The sequence below is a fragment of the Nicotiana tomentosiformis genome, chromosome 5, assembly GCF_000390325.3.
Source record: "Nicotiana tomentosiformis chromosome 5, ASM39032v3, whole genome shotgun sequence".
NCBI lineage: Eukaryota > Viridiplantae > Streptophyta > Magnoliopsida > Solanales > Solanaceae > Nicotiana > Nicotiana tomentosiformis.
The window spans coordinates 4,380,843-4,399,205 of NC_090816.1; the positions used below are offsets into that span (position 1 = coordinate 4,380,843).

The window sequence follows — 18,363 nt, forward strand, 5'->3', positions numbered from 1 at the left end:
AGAAGAACAAGAAGAAAGGATAGAATTTATTTGAATTTCACAACATGAATCATACTTCATTTTTGTTGGACATGCTTCATGATGTTTTTCAATGAAATATAAGTTCCACATATGGAAACACAAGTACCCAAAATTAAAATCATCCCAATAAATATAACTTCTATTCCAAAATTCCTTGAGTAAGGCTTCTTGATCTTGAGATAGCAGAGGCATGGGAACAATATAGACACACTAACGCCCAAAAATCCGCCTATAAACGTCATGACATATCCAAAAAATGGAACTGCTAATGCGACAATAATTGTGCTGATGACCAAAATGGTTCTGATGAAGTAGCTCATAGGTTTACTTTTGCGGAAAGGAAATATATCTTCGATTGCTGTTGCAATTGGTGAGACAACAAGAGTGTACTTAGTTATTGGATTTATTAATGTTGTGTATATTGCGATTTTCGAACTAATTTTTCTAGTCGGGAAATTTAAGGTCACTTGACATCAAATTTTCTCCATACATTAAGTAACCCATAGTTGCCATTGATCCATAATTGATAGTGCTTAGTATAAAGCACAAGAGCAGAACTTGTTGACAACAAAAAGAAAGGGGAATGAGGCAAACTGTTTTTAAAGTTGGATTAAACAAATCTCCATGCTCTAGTAAGAGGATATAAAAGAAAATATAGTAGGAGTAATTTAAGTGGGGGTTTGGACATAAGAATTGTAAAATTTCAAAATAGGAAAAAAATCTTTTTTAAGTGAAAATGGTATTTGAAATTTAGAGTTGTGTTTGGACATGCATATAATTTTGGGTTATTTTTGAAGTTTTGTGAGTGATTTGAGTGAAAATTTTGAAATACAGCTTTTTGGAGTTTTTCAAATTTTCGAAAATTTTCAAAATGAATCTTCAAGTGAAAATTGGAAATTTAATGAACAAACGTTGATTTCGAAAAAAAAAAAAAATTGTTTGGAAAAAAGAGAAAAACATTTTATGTCCAAAAAAGAGTAAGGCAACCTTTAGTCCTTGGCCATTGTCATGCGCCTCTTTCATACCATGCCCATACATAGCCCTCTTGCAGCACGCTTCCATTTCGAAGTAGTGCAGTGTCGCCCACACTTGCACCTTTAGGCCAACGGACCCTTGCTTGCATGGCTGAACCAAAGCCATGCTCACAAGTCGACACATGATGCCCCTATGACAGGTGCGTCAAGTATCCAATCGGCGTGGAGGTCTCTTTCCAACACTCGGCAGCCCGCGGGGCTGGCCGTTCCACAATAGCAGCCTCCACTGCCCTTTTGATGCCCAACGCAGGCCCTAAGGCGTTGCGCAGCCCATACGAGTTTCCAAACTCGTATGGATACCTTTGACACTCCCTTGAGTCATCTAGGCAGGCCCTTGGGGTTCACCCCCAAGGCAGCTCGTTCTATACGGCTCGGTGGCAGCACGTATGGGGGAGGCAGGTCGGAGCTTTCAGCACCTATACCCCCTTATATATGCTTAAAATTAAAAAGCCCAAGTTGCCCGAGTAGACTGCTCTACGTCAGACCATCAGAAGGCTCCTTTCTCACCAGTTCTTGGCCGAAATTACAACCCCAAATTCTGAGTTGTAACATCGGACTTGTACTATGGTCTGTTTATGTACTATAAGAATGCAATGGAGCAGTTGGAAAGGTTTGGCAAGGCTTTTGAGGATTTGAAAAAGGAGTTATTATCATAAAGGGATCATATCAGTGGAGATTACTGAGCAACCAACAAGCAGCAGAACCTCTTGACCCAACTTCCTACCATAATTTTTGACTTGGTACGTAGTTTAAGAAAAAAAAAAGATTTTTGAAACTGATGGTATTAAAAGTTTAAGGGATAAAAGCTTTGCGGGGCCATAACATTTGTGTGGTTATAAAAGCTTCTCATTAAGGGTAAAATGAAGAGTTTAAAGTTGAATTATTTGCAATTATACAAATGTGTCATTCTTTTTGGAACAGACTAATAAGAAAAACATGTTATTTAAATTGAAAGCAAGGGAGTAATTAAAGAGAAACAAAAAATATATATATATATATATATATATATATATATATATATATATATATTTGAAAAGGTGCATAAATAGAACCTACTATTGGACTATTGGACTGAAGAGCGAAGATTCAAGGACTACTTCACAGGAATGAAAATCACGAACAACATATGATATAATATAAATATATATAATGTGTAAGTTGTATGTTTTTTGGTATGGAATTGGTATTCACTATTGTTTTTCGATTGAATACATGTGTTGTACCTTAAGCTTGCCCAATTTCTTCATTTGACACCTAAACTAAGAACTGTAACTATTGAACTTGCGAATACCAAATATTTTTAAGAAACATAAATCAAATACCATAACAAATACTAAATTTTTTAGTGTTGGTTCAATAATTAGGTATATACCAAATTATGCACACCCTTAAAAATGACAATGTGGTTTGTATACACAAAAATGATTTAATTAAAAGTTTTAGATGGAGTAGCTGCCAAAAGTTATTGTTTAGGAGTCAAAATTGAATATTTTTAGCGGTAACATGACGATTACATGTGAAAGGAGCCCAGACCACAGCAGGACCTAATTTATTTGAAGTACACAGCATGAATCATACTTTATTTTTGATAGATATGACCTATATGTTTTTCAATGAAACTTAAGTGCCATATATGGCAACAGAATAACCCAAAACTAAAATCACCCCAGTAAACATAAATTATATCCCAAAACTTCTGGAGTAGGGCTTCCTGATCTTGAGGTAGTAGACGCATGGGAACAACATAAACAGACAAATGCTCGTAAATGCGCCTATAAATGTCATAATATATTCGAAAAAGGGAACGACTAATGCAATAATAACTGTGCTAATGATCAAAATAATTCTGACGAAGTAGCTCATAGTTTGAGTCTTGCAGCAAGGAATTGTATCTTCAGTTGTCGTTGCGATTAGTGCGATAATAAGAGTGTAATTGGTTATTGGACTAATTAGTGTCGTGTATATTACAATCATCGAATTCACTTTTTCGGTGAGGAGATCTAGGATTACTTCAACATTAAATTTTAATCGTGCATCAATTACCCCATTGTTGTCATTGATCCATAAGCGATGATGCTTAGTAAAAAGCACAAAAGTAGAACATGTTGAAAATAAAAAGAAAAGGGGATTGGGGAAAGCTATTAAATTAAAGCCGAATAAATTATCTTTATGTGTATTGAGACAAGAGCGGTTCAACAAAACTGGTGGCTTAGAGTCAAACCTTAATAAGAGGTCTTAAGTAAATTTAATAAATTAAGCGTCTGTATGCGCCGCACGTGCATCTTGTGCGTCACTCGTGCATCCCATGTCAATAAATAAATAACTATTTTATAAAAATCACATATATTTGTTATAACATGAGCAATACTAAAAAGTAGAAGGAATAGAGTTCCGGCATTTCAAATCATAACAAACTTAAAGTGTAGTCAATTGTTTCTTCCTGAGGTTTTGTAAAGTGTTTGTATTATCAAGTCATTTGTGATCGGTTTCACCGTAATGTAGGGATAAAACTAACTTAAAATCAATGTTTATACTAATTCAATGACTATAGAATTTAACTTATACTATGTGTTGAGGGGTCTATATAGAAATAAGGGAGTCAATTATTTTCTATGTACTTCAGTTATTTCCACTGAGCATGTCTTAAGATCACTTCCAATCCAAAGTCTTAAGATGAACACATTATTCGTTGATGTTTTGTCCGTCAAAGAATACCCAAAGAGTGATTTTCTTCGAGTTTTACCCACTCATTTTGATATACTTTGCCCTCATCCTATGTTTGGACCAGACAGTGGTAAAGATAGTCGGAAAGATTTAGCCTTTGTATTTGATATAGTCCGTACAGGTGAAGGCGAATCAAGAAAGGCAAGGGTTAATAAGTTGCTTAATATATTTGAGAAATAAGGGTGTAGGTTGGTTGGTACCAATGGCATGTGCTGAGCATGATAGGACCCCAAACTAAAGTCACCCTAATAAATAACAGTTCTATCCCAAAAGTCTTTGACGAAGGCTTATTGATCTTGAGGTAGTAGAGGCATAGAAACAAAATAGAAACTCTAATACCCGTAAATAAACCTAAAAATATAATAACATATTCGAAAAATAAAATGGCTACTACAATAATAACTATGTTGATGATCAAAACGATTCTGGTGAAGCAGCTTATAGGTGCACTCTTGTGAAAAGAAAATATATCTTAAATGATTGTTGCAATTGGTAAGACAAGCATGCTTGATTATTGGATTGATTAGTATCGTGTATATTGCAATCTTCAAACTAATATTTCTAGATGGGGATATTGAAAGTTACTTATAAGATCAAATTTTGTCCTTAATGTACTTGTGAATCAATGACAACGATTCAGAGAGAAGTAAAAAAAATGAAAAATTTCGCTCTGACACCAATTTGAAAGGATCTAAAGTAATAAAGAATAATATATTCAGAAGCTCATAAATTTCTTACTCCCTATGTTTTAAAAAGATTGTCACTATTTCTTTATTAGTCTGTTTTAAAAAATTGACACATTTCAATATTTGCTAAATAGCAAGCATTTACAGCCACACAAATGTTATGACAGATTTAAGACCACAAGTTTCAAAAATTTTATAGCTTATGGCTTATTTAAAATCATATATCTCGAAAGTCTTCACCTTTTTACTAAAGTTTATGGCAGTCAAGCTAAGACAATCTTTTGGAAATGGACGGAGTAATATTTTTCACAACTTCACACATGAAATAGCTAAAATGCCCTCCATCCCTATATATTTATAATAGTATATAACCCAGTTTGACTCTCCAAATATCCAAATACTAGCTAGTTTATATACTGCATTTTGACATATTTATGAAAAAGAAAGATATATACTTTCAATTTTAAAAAACTGGTAAAGAGATCATGCAAAATAAGTGCTTTAATTGACAATTAACTGAACTTCAATCAAAATAAAAAATAAAACTTATATATTTTCTCGTTCTTTCGGGTGAATTTCAAAAATAGTCAGATTTACAAGTGGTAATTGAAAATAGCCATAATTTCAAAAGTAATCGAAATTTAGCCATTTTTCATGTAAAGATAAATCTGAACGAAAATATTGTTCAAAATTAAAAAATTATTCCAGCATAATATACTTGAGTTCGAATTTTTTACATGCCAACTTCCAGCATAATATACTGGTCAAGCATAATATGTTGGACGTTCATACACATGTGCTCCAATCTTCAGTATATTATGCTGGAACTTTCTGTGTGCTGGAGTTGCAGCATAATATGCTGGAAGTTCATACACAGGTGCACCAATCTCTAGTATATTATGCTGGAACTTTTCGTGTTGCAGCAAAATAGTGGCTATTTTTTAATAACTTTATAAACGCTGACTATTTTTCAATTACCGGTCCGAAAACTGACTAGCCATATTTTTACCGTTCTTTCCTTTGACACGCAAAGAGAGTCAAACATTACTGTTTTTTGGCCAAGCCCAACTACGAAGCATCACCAAACTAGACCCATCTCTCCCTTACTTCCCGTACTTGTTTTAGGAACCGCGATTTCATGGTTGGTCCTGTAATTGAGATTCTATTTATGACACTTTAGGACATTATAAAAAAAAATACAAGTTAGCCTATACAATCATATATTAATAGATTAGTAAAACTCATAAATAAGTACGTGATTTATATTTTATAAGAAAAATAGAAATCTTGACGTAGTATGGGTTAAGTATTGTTTTTTTCAGGCTGTATTCCCTATAGTATTTGACTATATGATTCATAGGTAAAATTTCAATTTTAAATTTTTTGCCTTTTTCCCTTTTTATATACTAAGTTAACCTAGTGTATTAGTGGTCAATGTCATGAATCGGATTAATTGGGTTCAAATATCCATGGAGTTAAGCAATCACTTTCTTATAAACACAAAAGAAACTTTTGTGAGGGGCATAGAATTTTAGCTAAACACTATTTCCTATCTCTTAGACATATTTGGCTAAAGTTCAACACTTCTCACAAGTTTCTTTTATGTTTATAAGAAATTGATTGGCCTAATTCTACGCACGTGCCTCTCATGTGACCTGACTAATCTGGATTATGACAGTCTAATTTAAGAATAGTGTATACGGTTAAAACCGATCCTCGATCATGAAGATCGATCGAGGATGGCATTTCAATCGAGGGGTATCTTCATAGAGACCCGAACGAATTCCGAGATGGGGGCATCGAGCTCGGGCGTTCGAATCGACCGAGGTAACATCGACCGATACAGGTCCCGAACATCGATGCCCAAAAGTGATCGCCTAGCTCGAAACCAAGGCCGGGGTTCCGATCCGATACCGAGCTCGAGTCGGTATCGAGTTCACAGATAAAAAGCTGTTACAACCGCACCAAGGGAGAGAATCTCTGCTGGAATTAAGGAGGAGACACACCATCATGGGTCCTCCACTAGTAATATTTATTCCATCATGTTGCTATAGATAAAGTAGTGATCCTTGGCTATAAAAGGCAGGAGAGTTTGTAATAGAAGGGATCTCTTTGGCTATTATTAAGAATTTCATTGTGTTTATCTTTCTAAAGCTCGCCAAATATCTTTGTTCATCATCTTCTATTTTTGCACCATAAATACGTGTATTGTTATTTTCAGATCAAAGGAATCTACTTGCCCTTAGAACCATACATAAATTTAATATTATTCGATTTTTCGGGTAAATAGTTTGGCGCCCACCGTGGGGCTAAGGATAACAAGTGATTATTTGATACAAATATACAGCACACTCCAGCTTACAGCTTCATGTCGGCAATGGCTCTGCCAATCGACCTCAAAGCCGGCCTTCAGGATGAAACCAACAACTTGGTGCCCGTGGCCGAAAGGCTACCCAACAACATCAACGAGGCTCGAATAGAGGAACCCGAAATTCGAGCCGAAGTGCCAGTAGATATCAATTCACGAATAGCTCTAGAAGTGAATCAACGTTCCGAGCAGGAAAGAAGCGTTCAGGGTGGCGCTCGACCCATAGCCCGAGACACCCACAGCACGGGGGAAATCGGGGTCAGTTTGCGCATGATTTTCAAAATGCTACAAGCCCAACAAGTAGCGATAGCTCAGTTGCAGAGCCAAACTCATATGCGAAGTAATCAAACTCCAATCCACTTCTTCGAGAAGTAACCCCCAGAACGGAGCCCGACACAGTGAAACCGAACGAGCGAAAATCAGGAACCGCTCCTGAAATTGCTAAACTGCTCGAGGAACTCACAAAGCGAGTCGAAGCCAACGACAAAAAATTCAAAACATATGATGCTAGGATCGATCAGATCCCGGGGGCTCCGCCCATGATGAAAGGGCTGGATTCGAAGAAATTCATACAAAAGCCTTTTCCATCGAGCGCAGCCCCGAAACCGATCCCAAAAAAGTTCTGTATGCCCGTAATTCCCAAATATAACGGTACGACCGATCCTAACGAACATCTCACCTCCTATACATGTGCCATCATAGGCAACGATTTGGAAGACGATGAGATCGAGTCCGTATTATTGAAAAAGTTCGGAGAGACCCTCGCAAAAGGAGCAATGATCTGGTATCACAACTTGCCACCGGATTCTATCGATTCTTTTGCCATGTTAACAGATTCATTCGTAAAAGCACATGCTGGTGCCGTAAAGCTCGCACCGAGGAAATCGGATCTATTCAAAGTAAAACAAAGGGGTGACGAAATACTGAGGGAATTCGTATCCCGGTTTCAAATGGAACGCATAGATTTGCCACCAGTCACAGATGACTGGGCCGTACAAGCTTTCACCCAAGAGTTGAACGGACTGAGTTCGACAGCATCACGACGGTTGAAACAAAGCTTGATCGAATACCCTGCAATAACTTGGGCGGATATACACAATCTGTATCAGTCGAAAATCAGGGTCGAAGATGATCAATTGGGATTCCCGTATGAACCCACATGTCAGAACCGCGCAACCACTAAAATTCTGAAAGAAACCAACAGAGAACAAAGGTCAAACAGAGACCGATATCAACCGTACGTCACAGATCGGGTGAACCACGGTTCGGCGCATGAGACAGTTAGGAATAACTACAGATATGATCGGGGGCAAAATTCTCGGGGACTTATGAGCAAGAGAGGTTTTGATAAATAGGCCGATCCTATAGAAGTTCCTCGATTATCGGAATATAACTTCAACATCGATACATCCGCCATCGTATCGGCCATCGGACGCATCAAAGATACCCGATGGCCTCGACCCATGCAGACCGATCCGACCCAAAGGAATCCCAATCAAATATGCGAGTATCATGGCACCCATGGTCACAAAACGGAAGAATGCAGACAATTAAGAGAGGAAGTAGCCCGCTTGTTTAACAAAGGGCACCTCAGGGAATTTTTGAGTGATAGGGCAAAGAACCATTTTAAAAACAAGGACTTCAGCAAGCAAAACGAAGAAGAAGAGCCACAACACATCATTCACATGATCATCGGCGGCGTCGATACCCCTCAGGGACCTATGCTCAAACGCGCTAAAACGTCGATTGTGAGGGAAAAGTAATCTCGAATTCAAGATTACACTCCCTCAGGGACTTTATCGTTCAATGATGAAGATGCAGAGGGAATCATCCAACCCCATAACGATGCACTGGTAATATCCGTACTCATGAATAAAATTAAAATTAAGCGTGTGTTAATTGATCCAGGTAGCTCGGCCAATATCATCAGATCGAAGGTCGTAAAATAGCTCGGCCTACAAAATCGGGTCGTATCCGCAACTTTGGTTTTAAACGGATTCAATATGGCATGCGAAACCACCAAAGGCGAGATAACCCTACCAATAAACGTCGCCGGAACAATTCAGGAAATAAATTTTCACGTGATCGAAGGCGATATGAGATATAACGCCCTTTTCGGAAGGCCGTGGATCCACAACATGAGAGCTGTACCTTCGACCCTACACCAGGTCCTCAAATTTCCAACACTGACAGGTGTCAAAATAGTGTACGGAGAACAACTAGCCGCAAAGGAAATGTTCTCCATCGAGGAAGCAAAACCAATAAAGGAAATGCCAGTGAATGGATCGGGTTCAAAAGGAGGCACAGTCGAAGACCGGAACGCCAAATAGAAACCAAAGACATCGGCCCTGACCCAGCAAGATAAACACAGCATCGAAGAAGATAGTGATCAGTGGATCCCTCGATCCTTCGTGACCCCCGATGACTCTGATGCCACCGAATCAACTATTGAGGAATTGGAGCAAATCATTTTGATCGATCACTGGCCCGAACGAAAGGTATACCTGGGAAGGGGTTTAAGACCCGAACTCAGGAAGAAAATCATTCAATTTCTTATCGATAACATCGATTGCTTTGTTTGGTCCCATTTAGATATAACAGGAATTCCACCGGACATAACGACACATCGACTAAGTGTGTCCCCTAGAAATAAGGGAGTCAATTATTTTCTATGTACTTCAGTTATTTCCACTGAGCATGTCTTAAGATCACTTCCAATCCAAAGTCTTAAGATGAACACATTATTCGTTGATGTTTTGTCCGTCAAAGAATACCCAAAGAGTGATTTTCTTCGAGTTTTACCCACTCATTTTGATATACTTTGCCCTCATCCTATGTTTGGACCAGACAGTGGTAAAGATAGTCTGAAAGATTTAGCCTTTGTATTTGATATAGTCCGTACAGGTGAAGGCGAATCAAGAAAGGCAAGGGTTAATAAGTTGCTTAATATATTTGAGAAATAAGGGTGTAGGTTGGTTGGTACCAATGGCATGTGCTGAGCATGATAGGACCCCAAACTAAAGTCACCCTAATAAATAACAGTTCTATCCCAAAAGTCTTTGACGAAGGCTTATTGATCTTGAGGTAGTAGAGGCATAGAAACAAAATAGAAACTCTAATACCCGTAAATAAACCTAAAAATATAATAACATATTCGAAAAATAAAATGGCTACTACAATAATAACTATGTTGATGATCAAAACGATTCTGGTGAAGCAGCTTATAGGTGCACTCTTGTGAAAAGAAAATATATCTTAAATGATTGTTGCAATTGGTAAGACAAGCATGCTTGATTATTGGATTGATTAGTATCGTGTATATTGCAATCTTCAAACTAATATTTCTAGATGGGGATATTGAAAGTTACTTATAAGATCAAATTTTGTCCTTAATGTACTTGTGAATCAATGACAACGATTCAGAGAGAAGTAAAAAAAATGAAAAATTTCGCTCTGACACCAATTTGAAAGGATCTAAAGTAATAAAGAATAATATATTCAGAATCTCATAAATTTCTTACTCCCTATGTTTTAAAAAGATTGTCACTATTTCTTTATTAGTCTGTTTTAAAAAAATTGACACATTTCAATATTTGCTAAATAGCAAGCATTTACAGCCACACAAATGCTATGACAGATTTAAGACCACAAGTTTCAAAAATTTTATAGCTTATGGCTTATTTAAAATCATATATCTCGAAAGTCTTCCCCTTTTTACTAAAGTTTATGGCAGTCAAGCTAGGACAATCTTTTGAAAATGGACGGAGTAACTTATACTATGTGTTGAGGGGTCTATATAGAAATAAGGGAGTCAATTATTTTCTATGTACTTCAGTTATTTCCACTGAGCATGTCTTAAGATCACTTCCAATCCAAAGTCTTAAGATGAACACATTATTCGTTGATGTTTTGTCCGTCAAAGAATACCCAAAGAGTGATTTTCTTCGAGTTTTACCCACTCATTTTGATATACTTTGCCCTCATCCTATGTTTGGACCAGACAGTGGTAAAGATAGTCTGAAAGATTTAGCCTTTGTATTTGATATAGTCCGTACAGGTGAAGGCGAATCAAGAAAGGCAAGGGTTAATAAGTTGCTTAATATATTTGAGAAATAAGGGTGTAGGTTGGTTGGTACCAATGGCATGTGCTGAGCATGATAGGACCCCAAACTAAAGTCACCCTAATAAATAACAGTTCTATCCCAAAAGTCTTTGACGAAGGCTTATTGATCTTGAGGTAGTAGAGGCATAGAAACAAAATAGAAACTCTAATACCCGTAAATAAACCTAAAAATATAATAACATATTCGAAAAATAAAATGGCTACTACAATAATAACTATGTTGATGATCAAAACGATTCTGGTGAAGCAGCTTATAGATGCACTCTTGTGGAAAGGAAATATATCTTAAATGGTTGTTGCAATTGCTGAGAAACGCGTGCTTGATTATTGGATTGATTAGTATCGTGTATATTGCAATCTTCAAACTATATAGGTGTGCAAGCGGGTACATGTTTAGGGAGGATTACTAACGAAGCATTGAAATATCTAAACTTCTTTTTGAGAACTTTTATAAGTGTGACGTGCAAAAGCACACATTTTATAAATTTAGTGTATATAACCGAAACAAAAAGTGTACAAACATACTTTTAATATTAGTTAAAATCTCAAATTATAAATTTCTATTTAAGAGTTGTCTACGAATGTCAGATTATGGGTTTGCGCTCTAATACCAAATCCTACATTATGATTTAACAGCTAAATAATACTCTAACAATGTAAATAATTTAACTTATTTTGAGTACATTAACAATAAAAATAATGTTTAAGCAAATTTTAACTCATTTTATTTCTTTCTAAAAATAAATATTGTTGGATTTAAATATTTCTAATCTAATAAAATTCTTTCTATGATAATTATATCTAACAATATATGGAGTATCGTATTATCATTCGTATTCTTCAACTTGAGTTCAATAAGAATAATATAAAATTTATTAGGTACTTTGAGCAAATAGAAATTATTTTCTTAAGGCTATGAGAACATAGTATAGTTACATAATATTTGACAATTCAGTATATTATTCTATACTATTTGAGCTATTAAAGCAAATGCGCAACTCATATATCGAAGTTATGTAAAGGCATTAGAATACTTTTGCATGATATAATTTTTTTCTTTATTAAGTTGTATAATAGGATCAATAGTTCTTATTAAGCTTTTACTTTAAAAAATTTATTTTATAACTCATCACATAGTTTAATAATTTTTGTGTAATTGTTTTAAATTTTATATTCATTGATATGAAGAACACGCGCAACGCGCCTACTCTAAAACTAGTATTTATAATAGTATATAACCCAGTTTGACTCTCAATTCTCTTACACATGATAGGATTTCATATTTTTGGGTGCCCAAACATCCAAATGCTAGCTAATTTATATACTGCATTTTGACATATTTATGAAAAGAAATATATATACTTTCAATTTTAAAAAACTAGTAAAGAGACCATGCAAAATAAGTGCTTTAATTGACAATTAACTGAACTTCAATCAAAATAAAAAATAAAACTTATATATTTTCTCGTTCTTTCGGATGAAATTAAAAAATAGCCAGATTTACAAGTGGTAATTGAAAAATAGCCACAATTTCAAAAGTAATCGAAATTTAGCCACTTTTCATGTAAAGATAAATCTGAACGAAAACACTATTCAAAATTCAAAAAATATTCCCGCATAATATACTTGAGTTCGAATTTTTTACATGTGAACTTCCAGCATAATATACTGGTCCAGCATAATATGCTGGAAGTTCATACACATGTACTCCAATCTCCAGTATATTATGCTGGAACTTTCTGTGTGCTGGAGTTGCAGCATAATATGCTGGAAATTCATACGCGGGTGCTCCAATCTCTAGTATATTATGCTGGAACTTTCCGTGTTGCAGCAAAATAGTGGCTATTTTTCGATGACTTTGCAAACGCTGGCTATTTTTCAATTACCGATCTGAAAACTGGCTAGCCCTATTTTTACCGTTCTTTCCTTTGACAAGCAAAGAAAGTCAAACATTACTGTTTTTTTGGCCAAGCCCAACTGCAAAGCATCACCAAACTAGACCCATCTCTCCCTTACTTCCCGTACTTGTTTAAGGAACTGTGATTTCATGTTTGGTCCTGTAATTGAGATTCTATTTATGACACTTTAGGACATTATAAAAAATAAAAATAAAAAAGACAAGTTAGCCTATACAATCATATATTAATAGATTAGTAAAACTCATAAATAAGTACGTGATTTATATTTTATAAGAAAAATAGATTTATAAGAAATTGCTTGGACTAATTCTACGCACGTGCCTCTCATGTGACCTGACTAATCTGGATTATGACAGTCTAATTTAAGAATAGGTTAGGTGTTTATGTTTATACAGAGTTATATGTTATTGATAAAAAAAGGTAACTTACAAACTGCTTAAATAAAATTCTGCAATTTTATGCAATAATTTGGAAGAGGAAAGAAGAAAAACAAGAATGGAAAGAAGAACAAGAAGAAAGGACAGAATTTATTTGAAGTTCACAACATGAATCATACTTCATTTTTGTTGGACATGCGTCATGATGTTTTTCAATGAAATATAAGTTCCACATATGGAAACACAAGTACCCAAAATTAAAATCATCCCAATAAATATAACTTCTATTCCAAAATTCCTTGAGTAAGGCTTTTGATCTTGAGATAGCAGAGGCATGGGAACAATATAGACACACTAACGCCCAAAAATGCGCCTATAAACGTCATGACATATCCAAAAAATGAAACTGCTAATGCGACAATAATTGTGCTGATGACCAAAACAGTTCTGATGAAGTTGCTTATAGGTTTACTTTTGCGGAAAGGAAATTATCTTCGATTGATGTTGCACTTGGTGAGACAACAAGAGTGTACTTAGTTATTGGATTGATTAATGTTGTGTATATTGCGATTTTCGAACTAATTTTTCTAGTCGGGAGATTTAAGGTCACTTGTGACATCAAATTTTCTCCATACATTAAGTAACCCATAGTTGCCATTGATCCATAAGTGATAGTGCTTAGTATAAAGCATAAGAGCAGAACTTGTTGACAACAAAAAGAAAGGGGAATGAGGCAAACTGTTTTTGAAGTTGGATTAAACAAATCTCCATGCTCTAGTAAGAGGATATAAAAGAAAATATAGTAGGAGTAATTTAAGTGGGGGTTTGGACATAAGAATTGTAAAATTCCAAAATAGGGGGAAAATCTTTTTTAAGTGAAAATGGTATTTGAAATTTAGAGTTGTGTTTGGACATGCATATAATTTTGGGTTATTTTTGAAGTTTTGTGAGTGATTTGAGTGAAAATTTTGAAATACAGCTTTTTGGAGTTTTTAAAATTTTCGAAAATTTTCAAAATGCATCTTCAAGTGAAAATTAGAAATTTAATGAACAAACGTTGATTTCGAAAAAAAATAAAAATTGTTTGGAAAAAAGAGAAAAATTTTTTATGTCCAAACAGACTCATGTGAACTTATTATATATCGTGGCTTACTTTCAAAAATTACATTCCTAAAATATGGTAAAAGCACGACGGAAAATTTAATTTTCTTTTATATGATAGTACTAAAATAACACATTTTAATATATAAATTTATTCTCATTTTATCCTCGATAACGTGCGCTTATAGTCGTTGAAATTATTTAAGATCACAAGTTTTAGAAGTACTTTTGGTACATGTAAAAAGTTTTTCTTTCTTAGAAGTATAAGTACAATATATGAAGCAGATGAAGTATAGATATTATCAACTTCACCAGCCCAAAACACTGCACCAACTAAAATAATAGAGGCCAAAACTCCTCCAGCAGAAACATAAGCCACTAAACCTAAGCTTCTTAACCATGTTGTTGGCAATATTATTAGGGCAACTAGAAAGACAAAGACTTCTCTTCCCACAATTTTCAGACTACCAACACGAAAATTTGCATTTGGGAATAGTTTTTGCAAATTGTCACCTTCTAATATGAGGAACTCAACTGCAACTAAGTATAGCTCAAGATACATGAAAATTGAGATTACAACTCTCCCTTTATTTCCAAAAGCAAATTCACCAATATCAGGATATGTCTTAATTGTTGGTGAGACACTCATACATCTTTGTAGAAGGAACCCTGTGTAGCAACATACAACTGCTACCAAAAATAGTATCATCAAACACAATCATCCTCCTTCTGAAAGTGCATACGGTACTGATAGTATTCCAACACCTATATGAAAGTAAGGAAAGGGGAAAAAAGAGTTAGGGCCCGTTTGACCATAAAAAAAGATTCATTTTTTTGAAATATTTGCATTTTTTTTCGGAATTAGTGTTTGGCCATGAATATTTCAAATTTCAGTTGAAGTTAAATTTCGAATTATTTTTTGGAATTTGAAAAAATCTCAAAAACTATTTTTCAAAATTTTCACTTCAAAGCTCTCACAAAAATTCAAAAACAACTCCAAATTATATTCATGTCTAAACACAACTCTAATTTTCAAATACTACTTTTAACTTGAAATTATTTTTTATCTTTTTTACGGTATTTCATAATTCTTATGTCCAAACCCCCACTTAGAAGTTTCATGCATCGACTTTGAAAATATTTATATAATCATGTCACTTCTATAATATAAGTATTAATCGGTACCTGATAAAAATAGTATAGGTTGAACTACACTAATTATAAAAATATATATTCAACTTTTAGTGTGTGTAATTTTATTCAATAATAAATCCAAAAGAGAGAGACATGAGACAACACATGTTATTGACTTATTTTTGGACCAAATTTTAAGCAAAAAGCAAAAATTGATAGGAAACAAAATTCCAAATATTCATAACAAAAAATATAATTTAAGTGATTATCACTCTTTTTTCTAGGTATATCTGAAAAATAATGAAACATTAACGAGATAATGCATTAACACCATTGAAACATGTTCTAAAGAAAGAAGTTCCTCTACTAGGTTTCTCAGGTTGTGAGATTTGATTTTGACTCTCAATTCTCTCCACACTGTGAGGCTCCATGTTTTATGAGTACTACACCAAACATCCAAATGCTAGTCTATATATACTTGAGATTTTGGCAAATATATGAAAAAGAAAGATATCAATGTTGAATGGCAAATATATGAAAAAGAAAGATATCAATGTTGAAAAGCTAGTGTAACGACCCGGCCATTTGTTTTGAGTATTACAACCCTGTTTCTCAATTAACTTCTCAAATTGTACTTTACAGTTGTTGTGCGACTTGTCGGGGAAATTGGTTGGGTCCAGTGAGATTTTGGAATGAATTGGAACACCAAGTTCCAAGGTTTAAAGCTTAAGTTAAAATAGTGACCGGATGTCGACTTATTTGTAAACGAGTCCGAAATAGAATTTTGATGATTCCAATAGATCCGTATGGTGATTTTGGACTTAGGAGCGTATCCGCAAAATTATTTGGAAGTCCGTAGTGGAATTAGGCTTGAAATGCCGAAAGTTAAATTTTTGGGAAGGTTGACCGAGGTTTTACTTTTTGATATCAAGGTCGGAATCATATTTTTTAAATTAGAATAGCTTTGTTATGCCATTTATGACTTGTACGCAAAATTTGAATTCATTCCGGATTGATTTGCTATGTTTCGGCATTGAACCTAGAATGTTCGGTGTCGATTCTTCAAGAATATGTGGTATCACATTAAGCAAATGAGCTCCAAATTCGGTTTTGATTAACGTATTAGATCCGTATTGAAATTACGGAGCCATAGCAAAAAGTATCGTTGAATTCGGACATCGTATGAGAGAGTTATGCCTATTTCCGTGTGTGGAACGATTTTCCGTCGCCGCGAGCGCCTAGGGTAGCGTGGGATGCTAGCCCTGGCGCTGGGAATTTTGGGATGCTGGAAACTACGCCACAAGCAGCGCCCCACGCTACCTGTGATGCCCGAAATAATTGAGGGTCTATAAAACGGGGTTCTTGCCATTTTTAATTATTTTTGAGTTTCTGGAGCTCGGTGTAGGCGATATTTGGGCGATTTTCACGGAAAAACATTGGGGTAAGTGTTCCTTATCCTATATTGATTATATTTCATGATTCCATATTCATTTACATCATGAATCCGTGAATTTATGGAAGAAAAATCAGATTTTTATAAAATCTTCCAAAAATGTAAAATGAAGATTTGAAGGTCAATCCGATGTCGGAATTTGATAATTTTTGTATGGTTGGACTCGTATCGGAACGGATGTTCGGATTTTATAATTTTTGTCAGGTTCCGATACGTGGTCCCCACGAGCGACTTTTGAGCTAAATTTCGGATTTTTATGGAAAATTAGCATTTTCACATGGAATTGATTCCTATACCTCGTGTTGATTGTATCAAATTATTTTGACTAAGGTTTGAGGCGTTCGGAGGCCGAATCACGAGGAAAAGGTTTATTGGAATAAAGAATTTGCTTGGATTGAGGTAAGTAACTCTTCTAATCTTGGAGTTGAGGGTATGAACCCTGAATATATGTATTTTGTGAATTGTTGGGAGGTGAAGCACATGCTAGGTGATGGGGGTGTGGGCGTGCACTATAGAAATTATGACATAATTATTTATGTGAAATTTTATAGTTAAATAATCTTGGCATTTTCCATGCGGTTTTATGTGTTAAAGAAATTGAACTGAAAAGCACATTAAAAATCATGTTGAGCCTATGTGCCAGTATTATTAGGACCCACAGAGATCATATTGTTGTGAATTATTTATTTTAAATTGAAAATTCATACTCAGTCATATTCATTTCATTGCATATCATAACTCAGTTTTTTGACTATATTTTGATGCATATAAATATTTTGGGTCGAATGCCCTGTTTTACTGAAATGCCCGAGTGGCTTGAGAGGTTTATGAGTTAGTGAGGCCGAGGGACTGATTTGTGAGGATATTTATGGGATCGGGCTGCACGCCGCAGCATGATGCATATTTATGGGATCGGGCTGCACACCGCAGCATGTTGCACATTTATGGGATCGGGCTGCACGCCACAGCATGTTGCATATTAATAGGATCGGGCTGCACACCGCAGCATGTTTGATATAGGCCAAGGGCCTGAGTGATTATGCCATGATATGGCTTGATATAGTGCTTGGGCTGAAGGAGCCCCTCCGGAGTCTGTACACACCCCCATTGAGCGCAGGTACCTACTGAGTGCGAGTACCGAGTGCCAAGTGTCGAGTGTTGAGTGACTGGGAGGCATGAGTGATTGTGAGGTATGCTCGAGTTGCAAGAGTGATTGTGAGATATGCCCCAGTGGCAAGAGTGATTGTGAGGTATGCCCGAGTGGCACGAGTGACTGTGAGGTTTGCCTAAGGGGCTGTATATGAGGGGCTGTTTATGATTTTATCATTGAGTTGCATCGCATTGGCATGCACACATGACATACAGGCATAGAGATGTATTTTTTCTCATGTTGTACAGATGGGCATAGTGATGCATTTGTTTT

At 35.4% G+C, this 18,363-nt stretch overlaps 1 pseudogene; it reads right to left on the bottom strand.

Annotated features, from left to right (window-relative positions):
* Positions 1 to 14,510: 14,510 nt before the first annotated feature.
* LOC138891857 (amino acid transporter AVT1J-like) lies at positions 14,511 to 15,918 on the bottom strand (annotated as a pseudogene).
* Positions 15,919 to 18,363: the final 2,445 nt, after the last annotated feature.